General features: G+C 43.2%; 1 protein-coding gene and 1 long non-coding RNA gene across 7 annotated transcripts in view; one reads left to right on the forward strand and one right to left on the reverse strand.

The window, feature by feature from the left end:
- Kiaa1217 (KIAA1217 ortholog) overlaps nucleotides 1-994 on the reverse strand; it is an 839,639-nt gene extending 838,645 nt beyond the window's left edge. For 3 of the 6 annotated variants that reach the window (XM_060372908.1, XM_060372905.1, XM_060372907.1), the window contains exon 1: nucleotides 507-643. The gene's annotated coding sequence lies outside the window, so the exon portion shown is untranslated. Of the gene's footprint in view, nucleotides 1-506; nucleotides 644-722 lie in introns of those variants that run through there. The other 3 variants (XM_060372903.1, XM_060372906.1, XM_060372904.1) reach the window with 2 other exon arrangements.
- A 158-nt stretch (nucleotides 995-1,152) lies between these two features.
- Nucleotides 1,153-26,734, forward strand: part of LOC132649298 (uncharacterized) — a 90,895-nt gene continuing 65,313 nt past the window's right edge. Inside the window, exon 1 of the long non-coding RNA XR_009587734.1 lies at nucleotides 1,153-3,728. This is a non-coding gene — a long non-coding RNA (uncharacterized LOC132649298). The remainder of the gene's footprint in view (nucleotides 3,729-26,734) is intronic.

Here is a 26,734-nt window from a genome sequence, read left to right on the forward strand (position 1 = left end):
GAGGGCTCCAACTGCGTCCTTACTCTGGGCGTCCCCTCCCTCCAGCATGTTGTCTTGGGACGTCTTTCTTCGACCTCCAGCTATCACAGATTGCATGCCCTTCAGTGCAGCTGGAGTGTAAAGGCAGACAGACTCCTAGTTTCAGGGCTTTCCAGCCTCTGCTAATCCCCTGGCTCCACTCTCCTGGGGGTGCACGCCAAGGTCACCGGCATATGTGTGACGGCACCCACCTTCGCTTTCCTTATACCCTTCCCCTTCTCAGATCTCCAGGGCCCAACTCTTCTCCGCTCCTTCACCCCACCCACTTGGGGGTCTCCTCCCTTTGCATCCCAGCATCCAAACTACTTCCTTGCTGGTGCTTGTGCCCCTGAAAGGATTGCTTTCCCGTTCAGGGACTCCCGGGGAGGTCCCCTTTTGGGTTTCTAGGAGCTAGAGGGAGGAGACGAGCCTCCCACTCGCTCGAGGGGAGCGGCAGGGGAACCGGCGCAAACTTCTGCTGCACTTACTTCGGGCCCAGGCGACCGCCCCCGCACCTCTCCGCCAGCTCTCCCACCGGCAGCTGCTTCTGGACGACGCGAAGAAAGCCACCGCGGTGCTCTCATTCCCCACGCCAGCTGCAGCTGCAAAATGCGCAAGAGGGAAAACGGGTCACTCGGTGGCAAGCGTGCCCGGGGGTCCGGATCCAGAGTGGAGATCTGGCTGTAAGCTTGAGCTTCAGCTACCTTCAGCAGCCCCGGGATGCTGCGCTAGGCGCTGCGCCCCGCGCGCCCCGCTCCACGGCTGGGCTGTTTCTGTCCGACTTGCAGTTTTAGTGCGTGCCAGGACTGCAGCACCCTCTCTGTCCTCTTGGGGAGACGACTTTCAGTTCACCTGGAGGTTGGCGAGGCTCCCCCGCGGGAGCGCATCGTGACAGCGGATGCAGAGGAGAGGGAGGAGCACGGGAGCAGTGGCTGCCCGAGTGCGCCTCCAGCATCCTCAGCAAGGAGCGCACAGCCTTCTCGAGCCGCTCTCCTCCGGACTGCAGTCCTGACGTCACCTACACTCCCTCCCGCCCGCCCGCCCCACGGAGGAGCAGCAGCGGAGGGTGGGGTGCCGCCAGCGAAGAAGCGGAGTGTGGGTGAGCCTGTGTGCACGCGAGCTTCTGCCCCGCGGGGCTAGGGTCCAATCGGCAGCTGGATCCGAAATCCAAGCTCCCAGTAAAGCGGCGCCGAGGGGCTACTGTGAACAGCTGGGGGCGCTCGCTTCCAGGTTGGGGCTGAGTTTGGGTGAGACCACGGGAAACAGATTAAGGCAGCAGTAAGGGTGGTGGGCGAGGTAGGAGTTGCAAAGGATGCATCCAAAGTTGGATGGTGCACAGGACGCCGTTTCAAGAGACGCGCCGGAGGCGGAGAGGGGTAAACGTGACGGGACAGGGGGTGCTTACTGTCGAGTAACCGTCCATGTAGAGTCGGGAGCCCTCAGCCTTGGCTCCTGCTGCTTTGCGGAGGCTGGTCTTTCCGAGTGCTTGGTGTTGCTGTTCCTCCTCACCCAACGTCTTTCTTTTCGCGAGCCTGTGGTCAGAAACTGGAAGAAGGCATCCTGATGGGAAAGGGTCAAGAGCAGGAAGTGCGAGGCCCATCCTGTAGGCCTTAGATCAAAGGCCTGCCATCCAGGGTGAGCATTCTGAAATAGAGTCCCTGCGGTCATCAGGGTGAAGCTAGTTTATCTTTAGGACCTGACCCTGCAAGACTTTACGCTCCCAGGGTAGTTCTGCAAAACTCAACTTTCCTCCTTGTCCGAATTTGTTTTGTGTTGGGATGGGTGGATGTTATTCCTGGAGCATCTGTCCCCTTCGTGTGACGTTTGCTCGCCTGCCGTGAATTCCGTACTCCTTCAGGCTGCAGTGGTCCAGTGTGAGCAGGCTGCTGGCTGCGGGCTGCCCAGGACTCCCGGCGGGAGCGAAATGTGCAATGCGCCCCAGCCCAGGCCAGATCTGGGGCAGGTATCTTGGCTTCCAGCTCAGGAGTGCTCTGCAGTGACTGCTCCTGCAGCCAGTAATGACTTTTAACTGCAAGCATCTTCCTTCCTGAATCCAGACACCATTTAATCTCTGTGTGCTCATACTCATTAAATAATTTCAATGGAGAGTAGCAGGAGGAAATTAAAAGAGAAAAAAAAAATCCTCAGTTTAAAAATACCTTTAAATATGCAACTTTATAAAGTTTCTGAAGTAGGTTCAGACATCAGCAAAGCAGCTCCAATCCCAACTCTCCAACGGAAGTTTAATGAACAGAAGCAAGTCCAGGATTTGTGGCGATTGTGTTACATTTAATAATTTTTAAAACTCCCACATTTAAACATTGGCAATCAAGCTAATCCGGTAAACTTAAGCATATTCTTAATAACCACAGGTTGGAGTCCACAAACGAACAGCATAATTAAAGCATGAAGATACAGCATGCTCCCATGAGAACAGGGGACAGCAGAGAGGGCCACAGGGCTGCCAGCCTGCAGATTCTTCTGTAGCTGTCCGATTTTTACGGTGTAATTTTCAAAGCACGGTGACACCTTGAAGGACTTACATAGCCAGATCCTCACCATGAGCATCTCAAAAGCATAATTTCTCAGTAGGAGTCACTGTTCCCCGAAAATGCCAATTCAGATTAATAGTGTCGGAACAAGCAAGCCATTGACAAATTTGTGATTTGAAAACAAATTTGAGAAGTGACACCTGTGAACCTTCTAAGCTGGACCATGATTTTGTTTGCATGTAGTCAAGGCAGGAAACTAGTGATCCCCTGTTAGCTACTGTGATAGCCTGGCGGACAAATCTTCAGCAGCTTGTGGCCATCTGACATGACAGACGCAAGCAGTTCCTTCTGTTATTTTTCATTGCATCCTGTGCACACCTTGAGGACAACTATGTATACTTGCTGATGTGATTGGTTGCATGTGTGTTCCTTCCAAGCTTAAAAAACCCTCCCCATTGGGCACTGTTTGCTCTCTGTAAGATCCAGCATGGGGTCTAGTAACACTTCTCTGGGTTGTTTTTAAAGAGTATAAAATTAACTTTAAAGAATCTGTCTTAAAGTACAGTAGTGGCTTTCAAACGGGCAAACAAGTGCAAAAAAACAAAGCCATCAAGGAGCCCAAACACAGGTCGTCAATCAGTGCCACACAAACACAGTAAGAGGACTGGCAAGAAGTGGAAAGGCACTCAATAAATAATTCTGGGAAAACTAAATTCACAACCAAAAGAAGAAAATCTGACCCTTGTCTTAATACCACACAAAGTTGGATGACAGTGGATAGAAGACTTAAGATGAGGCCAGCAGCCCCAAGAAGCAGGCTTCTCGACATTGGCCAATGATATATGGCCAGCAATTTTTTTTCTAGGTATTATATTGAAAGCTTGAGTTTCAAAAGCAAAGACCAATAAATGGAATAACATCAAAATGGAAAGCTTCTACACAACAATAGAAGCATCAACAGAAGGAAAGGACAACATATGAACAGGGGGAATTATTTCTAAACCACCAATATTGAATGTGTGTTATTATCCAAGTTATGAAGAGCCTTTATAATTTAATAGCAGATAAGAGAATGACACAATTTTAAAAATGGGCAAAGGACCCAAGCACACATTTCTCCAAGGAAAACAGCTCAGAAGGTGGGCTGGAAAAATACTGCACAGCCAAGAATGCATTCTAATCTTCCAGAGGACCCGAACTGGATTCCCAGCACCCACGGTGAGCTGTTCACAGCCACATTGCAAGTCTAGCTGCAAGGGATTCAGCACCCTCTTCTGTCACCTGCACAAATGGGATATTCCAACACATAATTTTCATAAAGAAATAAAAATTAACAATAAATCTAAAAACAAGTCCAGAAAGTGTGGGTCAAGATGCTTAGTAATCAATGAAATACAAATTAATACCATTACAAGATATCACCTTATATTTCTTAAGATGACAATGATTAAGTAGACAAAAGATAACACCTGTGGGCAAGGTTGTGCCAAATTCCATGTTGGTAGGAATGTAATTAAATGCAGTCATTATGAAAAAAAAAATTTAAGTCAATAACAGTAGAACTACCATATAACCCAGTAATTTATCCTTCAGGTATACAGCTGAAGGAGATTAGCCCATAATGATACCTACACCTCCTCCATGTTCATTGCAGCATTATTTACAGCAATCATGGCTTAGAAATAACCTACATGTTTGCTGAAAGGTTAATGGGTAAAGAAATGGTAGCATGTAGATAGAATATAATTCACACTTAAAAAGAAAATCCTGTTATTTTCTACACCAGGGCTGGACCATCTAAAGTGCATTACAAACATTTTTATTATTATTATTATGTAGCATGCAGCATATCCATTCAGCTAGGTGAAGCTATCGCTCAGCAATTAAGAAACAAGCTTGGCTCATTTTATCCTAGACTTATCCCTACTCAGTGTGAGAGGAGCCACAGTCCAAATCCAGCAAGACAGAGTCCAGTTCTGGGACTACGCCCCCAGTACAGACCATGTTATCCAAGCATTCAGTGCCAAGCACAGGAACTAGATAGAGAATGATCTCTCTACCCCAACACAAACACAACAATCTGCAACTATACCTAAAAACTATACCTACTCAGAGCATCCTGAGTAGGAAACACCTCTTTAACACAATGTTTTTCCATACTATGCACCATTGGCATTAATATTCCTGAACCAAATTGGCAAATGCATGCTGGCAAAATTATGGAGGGTCTTGATTCTATCCTTCTAGAAGCCGTCTCCTGGGAAAACTCAGTTCCCTTGGTCTCTCATGCAGCTTCTCCCCTTCCACACCAACAACAAAGAAATAAAAGGAAAGAAAAAAAGGACAAAATAAAACAATACATTTATAGCAATTTAGTGAAATTGTATAATAAAATGGTAATTGCAGGGCTAAAATGATGGCTCACTTCAGTAGGAGTCCTTGCAGGTCAAATGCACAGGACCCACATAAATGCCAGGTATCAGTCAGACGTAGTAGTGCTCACCTTTAATCCCAAAACTTGAGAGACAGAAACAGGCAGATCTTGGTGAGTTTGAGGTAAACCTGGTCTTCATGGTGAGTTCCAGGACAGACAGAGGTACATTGTGAGACCTACAAATAAAATGAAACAAACAAAGTCAGACATAGACACTCACACTTGTAACCTCAGAGCTGTGGAGGAAGTTCAATATCCAGCTAGCCTAGACGAAAAGTGAGCCTCCAGCTCAGTGAGATTCCACTTACAAGGGAAGGAGGTGGAGAGCTACTGACCAATGTCCTCCTTTGTCCTCTGTGTGTACATGCACCTACACATATGTACAACACACATGAACATACAAAAAGACAGAGACAGAGAGTAACTAGGAGGCAATTAGCCCAATACTTTGTGTTTAATCACAGCCTGGCAATATAGCTTGTGATTAAAGTTGTATTTAGCTGTATTGTTACATTGAAACTCAAAGCATTTTGCTTACACACTTGTTTACTTGCACACTCTACTTATACATAAAACTTACACATAGCACTCAGAGGGAGCCGGTCTCAGGCCCTGCATTACCGTGCCTTGTAGAGTAGCCTACATCAATGGACCACGCTCGCAATGTGCATCTGGCAAGCAACATCATTCCCACACCATGAAATCTGAAGAACAACAGTGAAGAGAAGACTCATGGTGTCCTAATAAAGTCTGTCAGGGCTTCCTCAAGGGACAAGTGGTTTTTGTAACAAGAGCTCCTATGGATAGATTTACCTATGTGTGAAGAAAGTGCTACAAGTGGCAAAGTTTTTGTTTTTTCCATCAATTGGATGAAGTAAAAAATGTTCTAGAAAGAATGGACTCAGAACATTGAGTACTCTTCACACTCACTGCCACTGAAGAACAGACCAGTACCCTTCCCCTCTCTTCTCTTTGAGCTGTAATTGAGAACACAGCAATCCACCTGGGCAAGCTAGGGAGAATAAAACTCATAGGAAGAAGGTAGAAACTTTCTTAGAAAGTTTCAGGAAGTAGTTTAATATGGGTTTAATTACACTAATTTGGGTTTTCTTGCTTTGCATAAAGCAACCTTAGCCTAAAAGAACCCTTGCTTGAAGCCAGGCATGGAAACACATACTTGCAATCTGGACACTTCAATAGTAGGTGCTGGATTTCAACTTTGAAGCAGCTTGGTCAACATAGAAAGTTCCAGGCTAGCTTGAGCTATATAGCATAACTATGTCACCATCATTACCACAAAACAGTGTGAGGAGAAAAATAAAGTGTTCCTTTCTAAACACTCATTTCTCGAGCCCTCTTTTCCAAGTAGTCTCCCTCCATTTTTGTACAGAGTAGGTGTTTTCCCCCAGTTTACACTCTCTAATTCATACGATTAGAACTTGGGCACCTCTAGGCACAGCAACTTGACTGCCTACCTGCTTAGAAAGTATATGTACACTTACTGAACTCTATAAATAATAATAACAGTAATCACTCTCTATACAAAATTAGAATGCTGGCATATTCAACCAGTTTAGGATGCTGATTTGCTTTACTGCTTCATAATTACCTCATGAAACCTATGGTATAATGGGCACTACATTATACAGTCTTCCAGAAATATGCCACTACAGATCCTGGCAAAGAGAGCACCTGCAGCTTCCCTCCACCCGCCTCTGTAGTACAAAAATGGCAGGATGGTACTTACGTTGCATTCACATTGAAACTATTCTGAGCAATTTTTTTTAGCCTCTCCACCCTAAATGCCAGCCCACATTAAGGATGTTTAAAAGCCTATGAGTCCATGAGGAGCAACTTGAGAAAGAAGATGGAAGGAGAATTTGCAGATTACACACTGTTGCTCAGTCCTCCAGGAGATGTGGGGTGATAGGCCCCCATTCAAGATGCACCCCATGGTAGCTACCAATGGCCACTGTTATCAGGCTTCCTTATCTGGCTCTACATTTAGAAAAATTTAGCCTTGCTTTTTTTAGACTGTTTTACTATGTAATCCAGGTGGTCTCAACCACCCAGTTAACTTGTGCCCATGCCCCAGGTGCTGGGACCACTGGCTTGCACCCTTACAACCGCCTCAGCTCTGGCCTTGATGGAAAAACAGTAGGCTGTCCAAGGATTTGTCTTCCCAGCCCAGAGAAAAGAACAAAGACATCACAAAATCACAATGACTAAATGCACTTTGCTTTGCACTAGGCAGAACTGCTGGTCTCTCCCTGCAGTGAATTTGCTAGGCTGAGGAAATTAAGTTTGTGCTACAGCTCAGATTGTTGAGAAGACAGGTGACACCACCAAACTACTTGAGCCATTTGAAACCATGTCACCGCAAAAAGCTGACTACATATGAAAGAAACCCTCGCACCGTCTGAGAAGAGGAAACTCCTTGTCTTCCTAGGTGTTTTTTTTTTTTTTTTTTTTTTTTTGCCTCAGGGTTTTCTTTGCTTGTAGTCATGGTGCTTTAATGTGCCAGAGTGCAAACATTGGCCAGAGATTCCTGCAGTCAAAAATGTCAGTGTCTCAAGCAGCATGTTCAGTCTTCTGGATTAATTGGATAGAGCACCATGTAATACAATTCCTTTGACATTGCTGCAGAAATACCTGAGGGAGTTCCCCAGAAGAATTGCTGCCCACAGAGGCAAGGCCCTGCCAAAGGCTCAGAATCTGCACTCAGCAATCTCCACCCTGGCTCTCTCCAGCAGAGCAAGACCCATCCATTTTCGTAGCACACACAGCTCACCTTGGAGGATGTTATCATCTGAAACATTACCCAATCCACCAAAATAATCACCGTGTCTGTCTTCACTCGCAGTTGCTTTAAAGAAAAAAGAGCTATCTTGAACTCATCCTCAGATTTGTGTGCAAAGGGCATGGCAAATGAGAAATGTGAGAGCAAGTGCCTTCCAGGAAGTTCCTATTAAAATGACGGAAAGATGCTAGTCTTAGCAAAGCATGCTTGTAATTCCAACACTGGGTTGTGGATGGAGGCTAAGGCAGGAACATTGTGGCTTCAAGACCAGCTTGAACTACATAGGGAGACCCTGTCTCATTCAGAATAAATATGGCTAGTGAAGTGGATGAGAGTGCTTGCTTCACAAGTATAAGAACCTGAGATCAAATCCTCGCCACCTGCATCCAAATCCAGGTGTGGCTGTATACACCTGTGGGAGAGGGGGACAAGGGGCTCATGATGGGGCTTGCTGGCTGTCAGCCCAGCTCCAGGCTCAGTGGGAGACCCTGTCTCATAGAAATAAGGCGGAGAGTGATTGAGCAGAAACTAGGATCCTTCTCTGGAGTCTGCACATTAACAGGAGTGTGTTCATCCACATATGTATGCACATACATCACACACATAACACATACACCCATACAAAACAGGTAAATCCTCAGTAAGCAGTAAATGATTTTAAAAGTGCACAGTTAGTATAAATGTTCTCCAGCAACTACTTCAGAAGACACATTCCGCTCATGGCTGGTAGGGAAACAATAGAGCCAAGGAGAAATGTTTGTAGGAAGTGGTGGGCGGGGCCTCAGTAAGGAAAAGTAGATTCTGTGTTCATGTAGACTGTCTCCAGATCTGCTGGTGTGGTGGTCTGTCCCTGAAGGACCGATAAAACAGGGCCCCTCCATTTTAAGAATCTGGTGATTAAAGGTCTGGAATTAGATGCTTGCGGATCACCGGGAAAGCTGGGGGGAAACGATCTTATCTCAGCTCCCAGGAAACAGAACTTGCTTATGTTAATGCCTCTCCTGCAGCTTCAAGTTCAAAATCACTCACCACTGTGGCTGAGCAGCTGCCACTGTTTTTCTAGGTGGGGGATCAGGGAAGGAGTGAGGGACTGAGGGAGAGACAGAGACAGAGAGAGAGAGAACTGATGCAGAGCATGAAGTGTGAGTTCCCGACTCTACCTGGAGCATAAATAGCCAAGGTTGGCTGGAAGATGGCTGCTGTCATGCTTCTGTCATACAAAGTGTGTGCATGTGCACTCGGGAGTGTGTGCATGAGTGTATATACATATATGTGTGTTTTGACTCATGCCTTGAATCCTAAGTCTTAGGCAGAAGCTCTTGGGAGATAGTTTTAGCTCTTCCAAGGTCTCCAGTAGAGACTGAGTGAGTCTCTACTGAAGAGAACCAACTACAAGAGGCCAAGAAAATATATTCATTCACTTTCCCAAATCTGGGAGTTAATAATGCTGGACTGTACCAGAAAAAAAAAAGTGATTTTGATAATAATAAATGTCTCTTGTGGTGATGACCCTCTCAGCCTTCTTGCCTTGTGTAAGGATCCAAGAGAGGAAAGACTCTAAGCAAAGCTGAGAGATAGATTTCATGAAAAAGCCCAGGCCCCAAGCTTGTTACTGGCCTCATTAGTGATGTGTGTATGTACAGAATCCCGTTCGAAGAACACCCAGAAAAATCCCGACAAGGAGGATCTTCAGGGAAGCGCGGCACAGGCAATGTGTGAGAGGCCAATGGCAGATCTGGAGGGAGGGGCCTAAGGGGAGGCGCACAGGCTTTGGAAAGTGAGCACAGCCCGCAGAGTTGAAGTTAGGAAGGAACTTCCTGTCCAGGTTCCCTGAGTCATACAGGAACCAGTCAATGGGAAATCCTGAGTTTCATCCAGAATATAGAACTGAGACCTCATGGGAGGATCTCTCACACATCCCTCAAAATAGACTAAGGTATGTGGAACATGGACATTTGGAACAGGGAGCCAAAAAGCAGCAATAGGGCTTTGCTCACTTCCAGCAGTAGTATAGGGCAGAGGCAAATGAGGAAGGGACAGGGTTATCAGCAAACTGGGGAAGATCCACATTGTTGAGGAACCTGAAAAAAGGGGCTCCTTCTATGTCTTTTATGAATCCATGAGCAAGCAGGAAGAGGGGGGAGGTGTAAAAGGGGTAGGAGTGGATAGTTCTGAATGGGAGCGAAGTCAGGGATCTGTGTGGAGGCCACCTGTCTCTGCAGAGAGGCCTCTGTGTGTCCATGGTGGGGCCTCAATGGAAGATGGGTGCTTGGCTAATCCAGCAGACATGAGTCTTCAGAAACAAGTGCAGTGCACTAAGGTTCCAATATGTGTCCCTCAAAACTCAGGGTGAAATTTAATCCTCTACAAAGTAGTGTTAACCCTAAAATGTTTAGTTCAGGAGGGCTGTGTGCCATCCAGGGACAATGCACTGACCGAAGGCTGGAAGGAACCTATTTGCTTCCCTTTGCCCTGTAGACACAGGAAGAAAGAGCAAGATGCCATCTCTGAAGGAGATAGAAGCCCTCAGCAGTCACTGTGGCTGCCACTGTGTGATGATCTTGGACGTCCTCTCTCCAGAACTGTGATAAATCATGTTTTATTCCTCTTACGGCAGTTTGCTCTGAGGGCAGAACAGACTAAGAACTGCTCTGGAGGCCGGAGAACTGAGTCCTTTAATAGAATGAGGGGCAGAATCATAAAAACACCAAATACTGCTGGGTGTAGCGCCACACGCCTTTAACATCTCGGCACTCTGAAGGCAGAGGCAGGAGGATCTCTGAGTTCAAAGCCAGCTTGATCTACAAAGGAAGTTCTAGATCAACCAGTGTTATACAGCGGGACTCTGTCTAAAAAAAAATTAGTAAATGTGTTTTTTGGGGGGGTCAAAGGGAGGCAGGAAGGAGGGAGGGAGAAGGAGGTAAAGGAAAGGGAGGGAGAAAATAATTTCTAAATCCCTGCTCTGTGGTAGCTTAGAGAAAGTGGCTGCATATTTTTAGACTATATCCACATAAAGCTACATAAAAGAAACAGTCTTTTAAAAGCTCCAGGCACCTATGAAAAAATATGCTGTTCCCACAAAACGTCCTTACTTATTTGCTCCACAAGACCACCACTTATGCCTTCAATTACAGCAGCCATGTTAAGGAGGCTGCTGATGTCTAGATTTTCCTCTGGCATTCTGAGATCTTAAGAAATATACATTTTAAAAGAAAGGAAAATTTCCCAAGAAAAGCTCCCAGCACAGGCAAGCCCTACCTTCTTTCGAGACTCCCGAGGAGAGAGCCTGTGTGCCCATGCTAGCCGTGGGTGTTCCCTGCTCCTTTCTCCGTGGCTCCAGGGAACCCATGCAGGCAGGCAAGGGGAAACAGGTGATTTCTCTTTAGATGTTAAATGGAGGGATTTTTTTTGTGTGTGTGTGTGTGTCTCTTAGGCTTTCTGCTGGTTTGTTTTGTTTTAATTTTTATATTTGCTCTTCCCAGTTGGGACCCGCACACACATTTTTGGAATGATTTTGCAAGTGACTCTGAAGGGAATGGAAATAGATATACAACATGAATCAAAACACAGGATTTTTCTTCTCTTGAGGAATAATGAAAGGACTACTATAGTTAGTATTTAGAAGACTATTTTAGCATGCCGATCAAGTCTCACTGTTTTATATCAAAGATTTTTAATGTTTGGTTTCTACAGATGCATGTCATAAATTTCTTGCTGCCCAGAATTTTGAATGTCATTTTCATTTTTAGTAAGTTCCATGGTTTTTGTTTTGTTTTGTTTTTTCTGAAAGAAAAAAAAATGTAAATCTCTTACTCAGCTTTGAATCAGATCCCTGCAATCTTCCAAGGAGCTAATTCTCATCCACTATTTTGTTCTTGTTTTTTTGAGATAGGGTCTTGGTAAGTAGTAACCCTGCCTGGCTCAGGGGGTCCTATTGCCCTGTGTCCCCAGGGCTGTGACAACAGGCGTGCAGCCCCATGCCCAGCCTCTGGACTTCTTTTTTCAGCAAATGAGAGTCATATTCTCTGCAGGTATTTATATTGCTAATGGTTGGACTGGTTAGTTTTTGTTGTTGTTTGCTTTGTTGTTGTTGTTGTCAACTTGACAAACTAGAATCACCTGGGGGGGACCTCAACTGAAGAAAAGCCTCCATCGGTTGTCCCACTAGCATATTTTTGTGGGATTTATTTAGTTAGTAATTGATGTCAGAAAGCCCAGCCCCCTGTGTGAGCCAGGGGGAGCAATCCAATAAACAGCGTTCATCTGTGATTTCTGCTTCCAACCTTGAGTTTTTGCCTTTGGCTTTCCCTCAGTGATGAACTGTAACCAGTAAGCCAAATAAACTCTTTCCTCCCCAAGGTGGTCATCATGGGTGTTTGTCAGAGCAACAGAGGAACACAGTAGGATGGTGGGGGAAACTTCAAGCGTTTAAGAAAAGCTGTGATTGTAAGAAGCCTTGAATGAAACGAATCTGCAGCAGGAACCTTTGAAGGCAAGTTCAAGCGCTGGCAGCTTTGCTAAGGCAGGCACCCAGTGGCATCAATAGAGGCACCCAGTGTCCTGGCAACAACAGCCATGATTTCTCCACCCCCAGTTTTCTGCGTGGTTTATTGGCATTAGTGGAATGTTAACCCTGGAGCTTATTTTTCCAATTGAATCTATGTTGAATATATAAATCAAACTGGAGATAAATGATATCTTAATGAATTTGAGTGTTCTGACCCATGAACACAATGAATCTCTTGTTTTATTTAGACCTCTTAAAATTACTCCCCTTATAGTTTTCAGTGTGTGGATATGGCATGTTACAGCTTGGATTTTATCCCAGATATTTCATAATTATGCATTGTAAATGGCATGAATTTTAACATCAACTTCTGAACATCTGGCTTCTGTGAAGATAGTCTAAAAGATGGATGGCTCATTGCTAATATATCAAAACGCATTGACTTTTAGACTTTGATGTTATAGCTTGTGACATCTATAAACCTAATTATTAGTTTCAATGACTTTTTTATATGTCTATCAGATGCTCATGACAGATCAGGTCATTTGTGATCTTGATGCCTTTCACTTCCATGCCTGACTATATAGACAAAAAAACAACCCTGTATATTTTGATCAACCGAATTGTTAAGAATGGACAACTCTGCCTTATTTCTTATCATAGAGGCAAATGTTCAGTTTGTCACTGAATATGGTGTCTTACAGAGGTATTACAGATAGGTCAAGTGTTAGGAATTATAGAAAGATGTAGAGGTTACACTCGGGTCCACAGATCACACCACGAGATTCCACGCGGGAGGTTTATTAGGTAGAGGGGGGTTACAGAGAGGGAGGTAGATAGAGATAGAGACAGAGAGAGGGAGAGAGAGAGAGAGACAGAGAGAGGAAGAGAGCAGGAAGGAGAGAGAGAGAAGAAGAAGTGAGAAGGAGGAGCCCAAGGGGAGGGGCCCCAGTTCTCTTATAGGATGGTCCAGAGCATGCACGGGTGGTTCCAGGTGGTCAGCAGGTGGTCTGGGTGTCTTTCCAAATGCCTGATACCCGGTCTGTCAGGCCCCAGGGGCTGCCTGTAGAGATGCCTGCTTGCTGATCCCAACATCAAGTAGACAGAACAGAAAACTAGGCATGAATTTGGTATTTTTTGATATATTCTTTCCTATCCTTTCTGAAACACTTATGGATACCATTTAGGTTTTTATTAAGATGAGCCATGCTCATAAATCAAGTGTTAAATCAAAACTGCATGCATGGGACCAATCGTCTTTTTTAAAAAGAAAATCTTCCAAGTAAGCTGTCAGGAACACCCTACATCAAAAACATGGACAAAGATGTGTGCTTTTCCACACCGTCATAATGTATTAAATGACAGTAAATCCAAAAGCTCTGTTGTTTTCTATAGCAGAGACTTCCCAATTAGTCCCAGTTTGTTTGATAGCTTCACTAAGGAGGGCAGGGTTGTTTTTCTAATTCCAACCTTAAGTGCTAAGATTAGCTCTCACATCACACAAGTCACATCCTACAGTAAATATATCTAATATATATATATATATATATATATATATATATATATGTCTATACAGAGGTTACAGAATAGCTACAAGGGATTGGAGGTGTCACAGCAGAGTTTCAAAGAATCCTGATAGAAGAAGAAATGGAAAGCTGACAAGTATTCCAGACAAGACCCTGTGGGAATCAGAGAGAAAATTCTGGTGTTATATAGTCAGGCTGCTCCTGGGTCACTGGTTTGAGCTGAGCCTCAGGGTTGAACAGAGCAGCAGAAATAAGGTGCAGAACCGGGGAGGTCATAGAGGCAGAGGGCAAAACTGAGTTCTGACAAACAAATGGCCAGACAGCAGGTCCAGAGAGCTAAGCAGACAGATGGACAGCCATTTGAGCAGGGCTGCATCAAGGGTAGGGACAGAGCCAACCTGAAGCCTTGAGGCAGGCAGTCAGGAATTTCCTGCCTGAAGGTCTCTTGAAGCCCATCACGCACTGGGCACTCAGAGGTCGACAGGTGCCCTCCCATCCATGTGATCCAGATGAGTGTGTCACACCCACCCCACAGTCTCATCTATCTGATAAGCATGGTTTTCCCAATCTGATTTTAATATGCCAGGAGCTTCTGCCACCCCAGTGCACACTCACAGACTTAAAGGGTGCCACCTTTCTACTTTTAGCAATAAGTTATTTATCAGCCAGTGCCGTATGGGTGGTGGTGCTAGAAAGTCAAAAGCTACTTGTAAAATGGAGTCTCTTGGGGTAAGGCAAAGCCTAAAAACAAATTCTCTTAACCAATTCAGTAACTTTAGACAGGTCACAGTTGGATCTCAGCAGATGGCAGAGTAGGAGCTGTCTCCATGTGAGGCAGTGAAGAAGAGTCAGTTGGGATGAGAAAGACTTCATTTTGAAGACATTCTCCTCCATAGAGAAAAGGAACTTGGAAGATCACAGGGGTGGGAACAAGGTCCCTGGAAAGCACCTAGGAAAAACAGGAAACACACTGCAGGGAAGGAAGCCAAGCCGATTGCCACGTGAGCCCTGCTACTCCCAGTGTTTGTGTGTGTGTGTGTGTGTTTGTGCGCGCACGCGCGCGCATTCACATGCATGCATGTGGTGTATGTGAGCATGTGTGTGTCTGAGAGAGAGAGACCGAAAGAGAGTGTGTTTCCCCGACCTCAAGACAAGCTCACAGCCCTCGTGAGCTTCAACTTCAGTGTGAACTTTGGTGAGAAATCATGTGATACCCTCTAGTGTACAGGTCAATCTCCATGACTCAGGACCATGGCCAGGCATTACTGTGAGAAAAACCCTGTTGTTTAATCCTGGGGGCATGATAACAGAGAAAAACCCCAAGTCAGGAAGCCCAAATTTATTCTTCCACAGCATCAAGGGGCGGGACTTCCTCCCGACAAAGTTGTGGAGAGAGGGTGGATCAGATGCTGAAAAGTCGAGCAAGCAGTAGGAAGTGATAGTGAAAGCCAGCCCCTCTTTTGCTGACGGGAGCAGACGTCATGCCCTGAGCTAACAGGGCAGGCAGTCTGAGCGAGTCCCGTGGGTGCGCCAGCGCTTTCCCGTCAGCCGCTGCTGTGAAGAGCCGGGTCTACAGGCAGCCACAATCGTTCTTCCAGCAAGACGGTTATTAGGGTGTCGCAACAGTCTGAAGGCAGGTCTCGGTGCCATGGTTTCTTCTCAGACTCTCAACACACTCAGAGAACCCCTATCTCCGCTAGAATACTCTCTCCCTGGGGTGGGGGCCATGATCTGGAAATATCCTGAGGGTGAGAGGGCCTACCCAGCCCACAGACTGCAAAGCTAAATGTGGCCAGCAGAGGACTCTGGTACCAAAAGAAGAGAAGCTACTAAACGAGGGCTGGCAGACATCTGTCATGCAGCCGGTTCAGGCCCACACACCTGCTAAGACACAGGAAAGACAGGAGGCCCCAAGCTCAGCTGCCGCCAAGGTCACATGCTGCCAGGCATGTGACTCCACCTTTCCCTGTGGCTGACACTCTGATGCTGGTTTCGTCATTTCACTACACATTCAGCAACGTCTTTATCATATTTAAAAATGTTCTTATTGTTATTCCCCTTCATATATTAATTTAATTGAATTTAAACTTTTTCTTTGCTGGTGACTGTGTTTTTCTCACTCTCTTCTTTGTCCCCTGTGTTTTCTTCTTTAATTCACACTGTAAATTTAGTAATTTTTTTTTTACTTTATTGTATAGGTTTTTAGGTTATGCTTTTGCTTTTTAATCCCCTTTTTATATTTATCTAATTTTGTTAGTGAACACTCAAAATGATGGGAAATAATTTTGCCTTTTTATTTGTTCTAATTTGTTGCTATTTTTTTCTTTCTGTCTGTACCATTATTTTCCATTCTCCTTTTTCATGCATTTGTTTATTTATGTCATGTTTATTTATTTATTTCCTTTTATTTCATTTGCTTAGCCTACTTCTTTACTTTCTCCTTTTTCTATCTACTGCTGTTACCTCAATTTACTATTATTTACTGTAAATGTAAATACCATTGATCTTATATTGTTACTTTGCTATGATAAAACACTATGACCAAGGAAACTTATAGAAGGGCTTATTTGGGCTTATGGTTCTAGAGGGATTAGAGTCTGTGGCAGGGAACATTTGTAGTAAGTAGCAGGCAGTTATAGTGGATGCTGGAGATGAATATATTCAAACTGTAGAGAGAAAGTTTCTCTCACACAACAGAGAAAGCAGCCTGGGAATGGCATGACTCTTTAAACTCTCAAATCCTCTCTCAAGTGACATGATTCCTCCAGCAAGGCCACTGCTTCTAAGCTTTCCCAAACAGCACCATCAACTAGGACCAACTATTCAAATTCCCATGACTATAGGAGACATTGTATCTGAAATTATTACATACCTCAGAGAATTTATGTATTAGTTTTTCAGTTTTCTGTTTTATAGTTATTGGTGATATGTCAGTAGACACTGATTGATTTTAACTCTATTTCAATGTCTTGTTAAGTGTGATGATACAACCATTAAGCTTGTTTTTCCTTTCTGAGTGATGTTGTGGATTAAGCCTTCAAGAATAAACTGCTCAGTTAGATCCCCGAACAGAACTAATGAGATACCCAAACCTACAGATGCATGACTTGAAATATGAAACACAAATAACATGCAAGGAGGTGGCACAGCTCCTTTCAACATCTAAACCCTCTACTACTGAATTCAAACACAGTGAAATAGGTCGAAATGCCAGAAGAAGATTTCAAAATATTGCTTGTATAAATTATTAATGTCCTTAAAGATGACACAAACAAAGTAATCCCATGCAGAATCTAGAAATAGCAGCATAGAGAAAAAGCCAATAAAGTGGATGATAAAAACCACCAAATGGATACAATGGTCACAGAATGAAAGAAAACTCTGAGAAGGTAATAACATTTTGACAAAAATAAATAAATAGAAGTTTTGAAAGGAAAAATTAAATGAGCCAAATGGATACAGTAGAAAGAACCACCAATGGATTTGATCAAACAAGAAAGATTATCAGGAATAGAGGATAAACTCAAAAGAATATGATATCAAAGGGAAGTAATGAGCACATCCTCAACATCCAAGACAGTGATCACCCAACATAAAGACATCGAACCCCAGAGTATGTAGGAAAGAAGAGAGAACTGATCTAAAAAAGCAAATGACTAGAAAAGCTAGTAAATAAAATTATAGAAAAAAAATCCCCCAAATCTATGGAAAGAAACACACACACACACACACACAGAGAGAGAGAAGGCCTTAGAAGCCAAGTAGACTCACCCAGTGAAGAACCTCTCCATGAAGTCAAGATGTCAATCAAAGCCAAAGTAATATGAATGTAATAAGGAAAGACCACTTGTACTTATAAATGCAAACATATCAGAATAACACCATATTTCTTATCAGCAACACCAAATGCCAGTAAAGCTCAGAAATATATATATATTGAGAAATACACACACACACACATATGTATATGACTTACTTTTAGTATCTTAAAAATTATTTGTATGGATGGGTATATCATGTGAGTGCAAGAGCCCTGGAGCTGGAGCTACAAGTAATTGTGAGTTACACAACACAGGTGCTAGGAACCAAATGTGGACCTTCTTCAAGAACGGTTGCTCTTAACTACTGCCTCTTCCCTGCAGTCCACGGAATGATGTATTTTAAGCCCTGAAAGTAAATAACTGTCAACATAGATTTCTATATAGAGCAAAACTATCTTTTGTGATAGGCATAGAAAGGGAAATACAAACCAATGTAGTTAAAGACCATCAAGCTGGAACTGTAGTTCCAGTACTTAGTGGTGCTCTACATCTTAAGGAAAACCATGCTCCCATGTAAAACAATATCAACCTTGAGAACACAGGAAAGAATAAACTTCTTGAAAATGAATGGATGAACAAAGGCGATAGGAAGAAATCTGTAATGTCCAGCACTGTAAACCAAAACACCTGACACTAATTGGGGAAAGGGAAAGAACAGACAATACAGTCATCTAACAACTAACACATTTTCAGGAATCAGTAATGATCTTTCAATAGTAACCTTAAGCATATGTGGCCTCAACTCACCAATAAAGAGACACAGACTGGCTAATTGGATTAAATAACTCTGAATCCATGGAACACAGCTCACTAGTAAAGACTCACAGAATGAGAATCCAAGGGTGGAAAAAAAACCCAGAGGTGAGTAGAAGTTGAAGTCAGTCAGCGTAGCCAACATAGCTTTATCAATCTAGGGCATGGTTCAGAATTCATGTGGTCCAGGAATTAAGCCTTTCAAGATTGCTACTCAGTATTACAAGGAGATATCGGAGAATGTGTTAGAGAAAGACCACAACTCAAAATTCAACCTCTATTTCATTTCAATATGTATCACTTTCTTTAATTGTTTACTTCCTCTTTCTTTCTTCTTCCTTCTTTCTTTCTTTCTTTCTTTCTTTCTTTCTTTCTTTCTTTCTTTCTCTCTCTCTCTCTCTGTTTCTTTCTTTCTTTCTCTCTTTCTTTCCTTTCTTTCTTTCTTTCTTTCTTTCTTTCTTTCTTTCCTCCCTCCCTCCCTCCCTCCCTCCCTCCCTCCCTCCTTTCTTTCTTTCTTTCTTTCTTTCTTTCTTTCTTTCTTTCTTTCTTTCTTTCTTTCTTTCTGCCCTCAAATGCTAAAGAAACATCAGGGCTTCTGGAGCTAGAGATACAGTTGGTTATAAGCTGCCCAATTTCAGTGCTGGGAACAGAACTGAAGTTCTTTTCAAGAACAGGACGCACCCTTAACTCGAACCCCACATGCATCACTTTTATGCTATTGTAAAGTGAAAAAATTGTTAGTGGAATGAAAGTAGATGATTATTTGTATATCATTAGATCTGATTTGCTAAAGTCTGGGTAAGCATTTTGCATGTACATCTGTAAGAGATGTTGCTCAACGATTTTCCTTGTGTACTGTATTTGTTTACTTAAGTTTAAGAGAAACGTCCACTTCAAATGAGCTACAGCTTTCTGGAATCCTTTCTGTAGAATTGGTATTACTTCATTACTGTTTGGTAAGAGTTATCAATGAAACTGCATAGTGACACACGCCTTTAACCCCAGAACTTGGGAAGGCAGAGGCTGGAGGACTTGTGTGAGTCCAAGGCCAGCCTGGTCTACAGAGTGAGTTCCAAGACAGCCACGGCAACACAGATTAAACCCTCTCTGGAAAAAAAAAAAAAAAACAACAAATGAACAAAAAGAGTTATCAATGAAAGCACATAAGCCTGGAATGATCTTAGGGTAAGAGTTGACTCCATATTCAAATAACTGCAATAGACACATGATCTATTTCTTCTGAACTTTCAAGGCATTTTTCCTGTAAGTTGCTTAATATCTTGGCATAAGGTTGTTCCAAACAGGTCTTTGTTACCCATGTAGCATTTGTGGAAATTGCACCTGCATTGCCTGCTGCATGCCTGATATTGGTCATTTGTGTCTTCCTTTTTTATTCTCAATGATTATGGATAGGAATTCATCATTTTTTTTCATCTTTTCAAAGGAACAGGCTTTGGGTTCACTTACGCTTGTTTGTTTTTTACCCTATTACTTTTCTTCTGTTTACTCAGGAGTTAATTGGCTCTGATTTTATTAGTTACTGCAGGTAGCATCTGAGGTCGGTAATTTAAAACAAATTCTATCACTTAAAATTAATGCAGATATTCTGTGGTATAAATGTTTTCCAGTTAGTCCTTTAATAGCCACTCATACTTTTCATATTCCTTTCTTTTTTACTTAGCAAAAGTTTTATAATTTCTTTTTGATTTTAAAATTGACCCAAAGTTTTTATTTTTAAATTTAAAATATTAACTCTGTTGAAATAATGTAATAAAAATTTTAATATATACTAATATAACTTCAAGTTTTGTAAAATCATTTTATTTTTGAGATTATAATTGCATTGTTTCTTCCTTTTTCTTTCCTTCCTGCAACTTCTCCCATGCAACCCCTCCCATTTTAAATTCATGGCCCCTTTTTCTTTGTGTGTATGTATTCCTAAGTATGTAAATAGAATCAGTTCAGTCTGTATAATGTTAATAGTTCGCATATGTTTTGGGGAGATGGTGCTGACTGTTCGATATTGTAGTGTGCTTCTCTCAGCAGAGATGGCTTCTCCCTCTTTCAACACTCCTTAGTTGCCTGTGGTTCTTCGTGTAGTTTCCCCTCTACATTTGCATGTGCACTGATGTCTTCCTTGGTCAGGTAACACTTAGGTCGCCATGTGGCTGAGACTTCACAGGTGTGGTTTCTCTCGTGTGTCTAAGAGATAGACTCTCATAGCAAATGTCCTGCTTCTCTTGCTCTATTTTCTGCCCCCTTCCACAGTGATCCTGAACCCTCAGGTACAGGACTTGCGCTGTAGACATTCGTTGGAAGTAGGCTCCACCACGCTGCATTTTGACCAGTTGTTCTTTTCTGTAATGGTCTACATCTGTTGCAAAAAGTTTCCTTGTAAGGAGGGTGTCGGGAGCCGTGACTCAGCGGCCTGCTTTGATATTTAAATCTCAGTGGAGAGACTGCTTTTACTGGACCTTCTCTAATGGCAGAGGAGAACTTGCAAGTCCATCTCCTTTTGTTTGTAACAACAGGCGGGATAGCTTGTGAGGGTTACACCTCTTCCTCAGGCTCCTTGTGCAGATTAACCATTGTTCTGAGATGTTTCTACTCTGGCTTAGAAACTCTACAATAAAAAGACACGCTGACAGTTACTGCAGAAGGCTGAAGATGATGCTCCAAGCATCCTGTCTCAATTCTTGTATAAACAGGACCCAAGTAAAGCAACTAGATACAATGTTGTACAATGGGAGGAGCCAGAGGACAGGAAGGGGCGAGAAGGAGGAGGAGCTCGAGGAGGAGAGAGCACGAGGAGGCTGAGGAGGAGCAGAGATGAGAGATTTGCTGCTGGCACTGCTTGCTGCAAGCAGCCTGCCTTTTGCTGTGCCTTTTGCTGTGACTGTCGAGTCTGGACCTTTAAAAAGTTTCCTGTGTGCTGTGTGTTTATTTTATTAATTTTAATCCTCACTCCCAACTCAAGAACCGTTCGACTCTGCCTCGCTGGCCCCGGCAGGAGGGAGAACTGGACTTACCTGTGGGAATAAGGACAAATATTCAGAATGTAGTTAAGGATGATGTTTGTTTAGTAAGGTGGTGGTCATCAGTTCTGCTCCAAGATCTATCCCAGGGTAACTGGGTAGATTCCCAGCACCAGAAATTCTCTTTCTCTCTCTCTCCCCTCTTCCTCCCTTCCTCTCTCCCCCACTCTATAGCATTTTATTGATTATTTGTGAGTTTTACATCTTGAAATTCAATCACACTCATCTCCCCATCCTTGGAGATGGACTTGAAACTTCCCCAATCAAAAACAAACAAACAAACAAACACCCTCATTGTGGAAGCTGTGGTGTGTCAATGTGTCCCACAGTATAACATTTTGCCCAAACTTCTTTGCTCCAGATGCTCATTACAATGACTCACTGGTCTGATTTGAGGGCTCTGGCTTCTGCTACACTATCAATACTAGAAACTCACTGGGAATCCTCTAGCTATCCTGTTGTCCTGTGTCATGGGGATCTTGCAGCTTTGGATCTACAGGACTGGCCCTTTCACAGGCTCCAGCAGTTCATAGATGAGGTAAATGTTGGAGTGGGCCAACTCAAAGCCCTGAATCTGGGCCTGGGTAGTAACTGAGTTGGTCAGCCACCCAGCTCTCCTGCACCCACACCACCAGGGAAAGCTCTTCAGTACTTCCCAGGCTAGCTCACCCAATGCTGAAGCCAGCAAGGGTCAAGGCTAGCTCTTCTGCTCTCATGTCCTTGGACCCAGCTCCCTCTGCCAGCTCTACTGTGCTAGCCAGTTGAGGTGCAGGGGAAGGGGAGGAGATGGAGGCTGTTTTCCTGAGTGCTGAGCAGGGATAGCTCTCCTGCTCTCACACCATCAGGCCAATACAAGTAAATTTTATTTGCCTCCATCTGCTAACTTAGGCATACTCCTGGAAGCTTCTAGCTTCCATACAATCTTATCTAGGCCTACAGTGTTTTCAGGCTCTGAGACATACTGCTGAATAAGCTCATCTTTTCTAGTTCTTTCTGAGCTCTGGCTAGCTGGTTCAACTCCTCTCTTCTGGCTCAAACTCCTCTCCAAGATGACTGATGAAAATTGGCTTCTCTTTCGGCCTTTGACTGAATTGCTCTTTTTGTTCTCATACTAACTTTGGCAATATGTTATAATCTTCTGGCTCCTTCCCATTCTCTGGCTCATTCTGTCTTCACCTGTGTCTAGTTTGTTCTCTCACTGCAATCTGTTGCTGTAAAACTGCCTCTTTTCCATTCTGTAAATATACCACAATTTCTGTGTCCATTCCTCAGTTGAGGGACATCTGGGTTATTTCCAGCTTCTGGCTATTACAAATAAAGCTGCTGTGAACATGATTGAGCAAATGTCCTTGTTATATACTTGAGCATATTTTGGATATATGCCTAGGAGTTGTAGAGCTGTATCTTGAGGAAGCACTATTCCTAATTGTCTGAGGAAGTGCCAGATTGATTTCAAAGTGGTTGAACAAGTTTACATCCCCACCAGCAATGGAGGAGTGTTCCCTTTTCTCCACATCCTTTACAGCATGTGTTGTCACTTGAGTTTTTGATCTTAGCCATTCTGATGGGTGTAACATGAAATCTCAGGGTTGTTTTGATGTGCATCTCCCTGATGACTAAAGATATTGAACATTTCTTTAAGTGTTTCTCTGCCATTTGTCCTCCATGGAGAATCCTCTGTTTAGCTCTTACCAGTTTTTAATTAGATTACTTGATTCTTTGCTGTTTAACTTCTTGAGTTCTTTATATATACTGGATATTAGCCCTCTGTCAGATATACAGTTGATGAAGATCCTTTCCCAGTCTGTAGACTGTCTGTAGACAGTATCATTTGTTTTACAGAAGCTTTTCAGTTTCATGAGGTCCCATTTATTGACTGCTGATCTTAGAGCCTGTGCTGTTGGTGTTCTGTTCAGGAAGTTGTCTCCTGTGCCAATGAGTTCAAGGCTTTTCCCCACTTTTTCTTCTAACAGGTTTACTGTGTCTGTTTTTATGTTGAGGTCTTGATCCACTTGGACTTTAGTTTTGTGCTGGGTGATAAATATGGATCTATTTGCATTTTTCTCATTGTAGATATCCAATTAGACCAGCACCATTTGTTGAATATGCTGTCTTTTTTTCCATTGTATGGTTTTTAAAGACAAGGAAATCAAGAAATTTTCAGGCAAATGGTAGGAACTAGAAAAGATCATCCTGAGTGAGGTATCCCAGAAGCAGAAAGACGCACATGGTATATACACACTTATAAGTGGATATTAGACATATATTATAGGATAAACGTACTAAAATCTGTACACTTAAAGAAGCTAAGCTAGAAGGAGGATGCTGGGTAAGATGATCAATCTTTACTCAGAAAGGCAAATGTGATAGATATCGGAAGAAGAAGAAAACAGGGAACAGGACAGGAGCCTACCACAGAGGGCCTCTGAAAGACTACCCAGCAGGGTATTGAAGCGGATGCTGAGACTCATAGGCAAACTTTGGACAGCATGCAGGGAATCTTAGGAAAGAAGGAGGATATAGAAAGACCTGGAGGGGACAGGAGCTCTACAAGGTGAGCAACAGAACCAAAAAATTTAGGCTTTTTCTGTGACTGATGCTCCAGCCAAGGACCATGCATGGAGATAACCTAGAACCCCTACACAGATGTAGCATATGGCAGCTCAGTCTCCAAGTGTGTTCCCTAGTAATGGGAGCAGGGGCTGGCTCTTTGATCACCTCTCCCTGATTGCTGAGCAGCCTTACCAGGCCACGGAGGAAGACAATACAGATAGTCTAAGGAGACCTGATAGGCTAAGATCAGAGGGAAGGGGAGGAGGACCACCCCTATCAGTGGACTTGGGGAGGGGAATGGGAGAAGAAGAGGGAGGGAGAGTGAGATTGGAAAGGGTCGAGGGAGGGGGCTACAGCTGGGATACAAAGTGAATAAACTGCATTTAATAAAAAATAAGTAAACAGAAATTTTAAAAAAGAATAATAGTTGCAAAATTAAAAGAGAAAAAAGCCTGCTTCTTTTTCCCCTCATTCTCTAGAGTAGTTTCCCTTTCCTTTCTGTGCTTGTGAAAGTTGGCATATCCTGTTGTGTCAAATCTTTCTCTGATTCATCACTTTATCTGCCACTCAATTAAACATCACTTTCAAACATGACCTCTTCTTTTCACAAATTAACTTTACTCTCATTCTCTGGGATTAAAGGTGTGTGCTAAGGGCATGTCTTTATTCCAGAGTAGCCAGGTTGTTGGATTAAAATCCTTCTGCACAGGCCTGCACCTTCACCATCAGGGCCAGCTCTACTGTGCTTCCGAGGCTAGGTGCAGGGTCTGATTTCTCACTTTTGTGATGCCAGGGCCAGCGCTCCCACCTGCCCAGGTATGGAGGGCCGTATTTCCCTCTTGTCAAATGGCCCTTAAATCATATTAGAGAGTTACTGGTTACCACCAGTGTGTGCAGGCCACTATTGTAGCCTTAGGGCTTATTCTGCCATGTTGGCCATTGCTGGGGTTCACAGTCACCAGATCTCGGTAGAACTGCTGGCTGCTTCCTTCTGTTGGAAGCTGCATTGTTCTTTCTGGTACCATAAGGGCTAGTTCTCAGGGAGAGGGCTTTCAGGTTATCTTCAGCTCAGGTTCTTTGGGTCCAATGTGCATGATGTCTTCAGCAATCGGGACTTGTCTTTACCTCTCCAAAACTTTAAAAACTCAGATTATATCATTTCCAAGTGGTCCCAAATCTTCCAGAGACCTTTTGGTGATGTATTTATAATTAAATTTCTCTAAAGTCAGAGAACTTACTGAGACTTTTCTATGATCTAAAAATGACATCCTTTGATAAATTCTCCACGTGAATTTGAAAGGAATATGAATCCTGCTGCTCTTGAATACTGCATTCTATAAACATCAGTTAAGCCAAGTTAATTAATAGTGTTCTTCAAACATTCTACATTTTTAGTGAAATTCTTTGTATTCATTCTAGCAATTAGATTTAACTCAATGACCACATCTGTAGACTTGTCTAGTTCACTTTGAAGTCTATTGGTTTGTGCTTTATGTATCTTGAAACTTCTAAAATATATTATGTGTCTGCTTACATATATGTCTGTGTGTCTGTATCCATGTGCATGTTTATATGTATGAGGGTAAACACAGAGATCAGAAAAGAGTGTCTAATCCCCTGGAGCTAGAGTTACAGACAGTTCTAAGTGATATGGATGCTGGGAACCAAAGTTGGTTTCTCTGCAGGAGCAGCTCTTAACTGCTGAGCCTTCTCTCCAGACCCTTACAACTCATTTGTCAATAACAACTGAAGATTTTTAATAGTTTCTTAAACAACTGTGTCTTTATTGCTAAAATATACTATTTTCCAACATAAATTATTTACTCTGCAGTCTAGTTTATCTGATGCTAATGTTCTTCAGAATAGTTTTTTCTTTCAGTTGCAGCCTGTGTGTACGTATGTATAATGTATGTATGTATGTATATATGTATGTATACTGTCACTATATTTAATGCTTTCCATTTATTTATACTTATCCTGATTTCCACCTGGCTTTTAATTAATTAATTTCCTCCCTCCTCTCCTCTCAGTACCTCCTTCATTCCTCCCCTCCCCCTATGCCCACCTCCATTTCTCTTCAGAGAGGAGACCTCCTATATAAACTTGCCTTGACATATCAAGTTGCAGTAGGATTTGGGGCATCTTCTATTGAGGCAAGACAAGACCATCCAGTTAGAGGGAAGGAACCCAAAGGCAGGCAACAGAATCAGAGGCTGCACCTGCTCTACCTATAGGAGGTGCCACATGAGGACCAAGCTATACATCTGTTACATATGTGTGGGGGCCTAGGTCTATCCCATGCATGTTCTTTGGCTGGTGGTTCAGTCTCTGCGAGCTCCTATAAGCCCAGATTAGTTGACTCTGTAAATTTTCTTGTGGCATCCTTGACCTCTCTAGTTCTTTCAATCCTTCTTCCCCCTCTTTCACAAGACCCTGAGCTCTGCCTAAGGTTTGGCTGTGGGTCTCTGTTTTCATCAGCTGCTGGGTAAAACCACTCAGATGACAGTTCTGCTAGCCTCCTGTCTGCAAGTATAGCAGATATTGTTAATAGTGTCAGGGATGGGCTCTTTCTCATGCCAAGGGACTCAACTTGGGCAAGACATTTGTTGGCCATTCCCTCAATTTCTGCTCCATCTTTATCCTTGTACCTCTTATAAGCAGAAAAACAACAACAACTGTGATCCAAAGGTTTTGTGGCTAGGTTGGCATCCCCATCCCTCCAAGGAAGTCTTGTCTGGTTGCAGGAGGTGACCTGTTCATGTTCTATATCTCCTATTGTTAGAGCCTTAGCTAGG

This window comes from Meriones unguiculatus, chromosome 19, assembly GCF_030254825.1.
Source record: "Meriones unguiculatus strain TT.TT164.6M chromosome 19, Bangor_MerUng_6.1, whole genome shotgun sequence".
NCBI lineage: Eukaryota > Metazoa > Chordata > Mammalia > Rodentia > Muridae > Meriones > Meriones unguiculatus.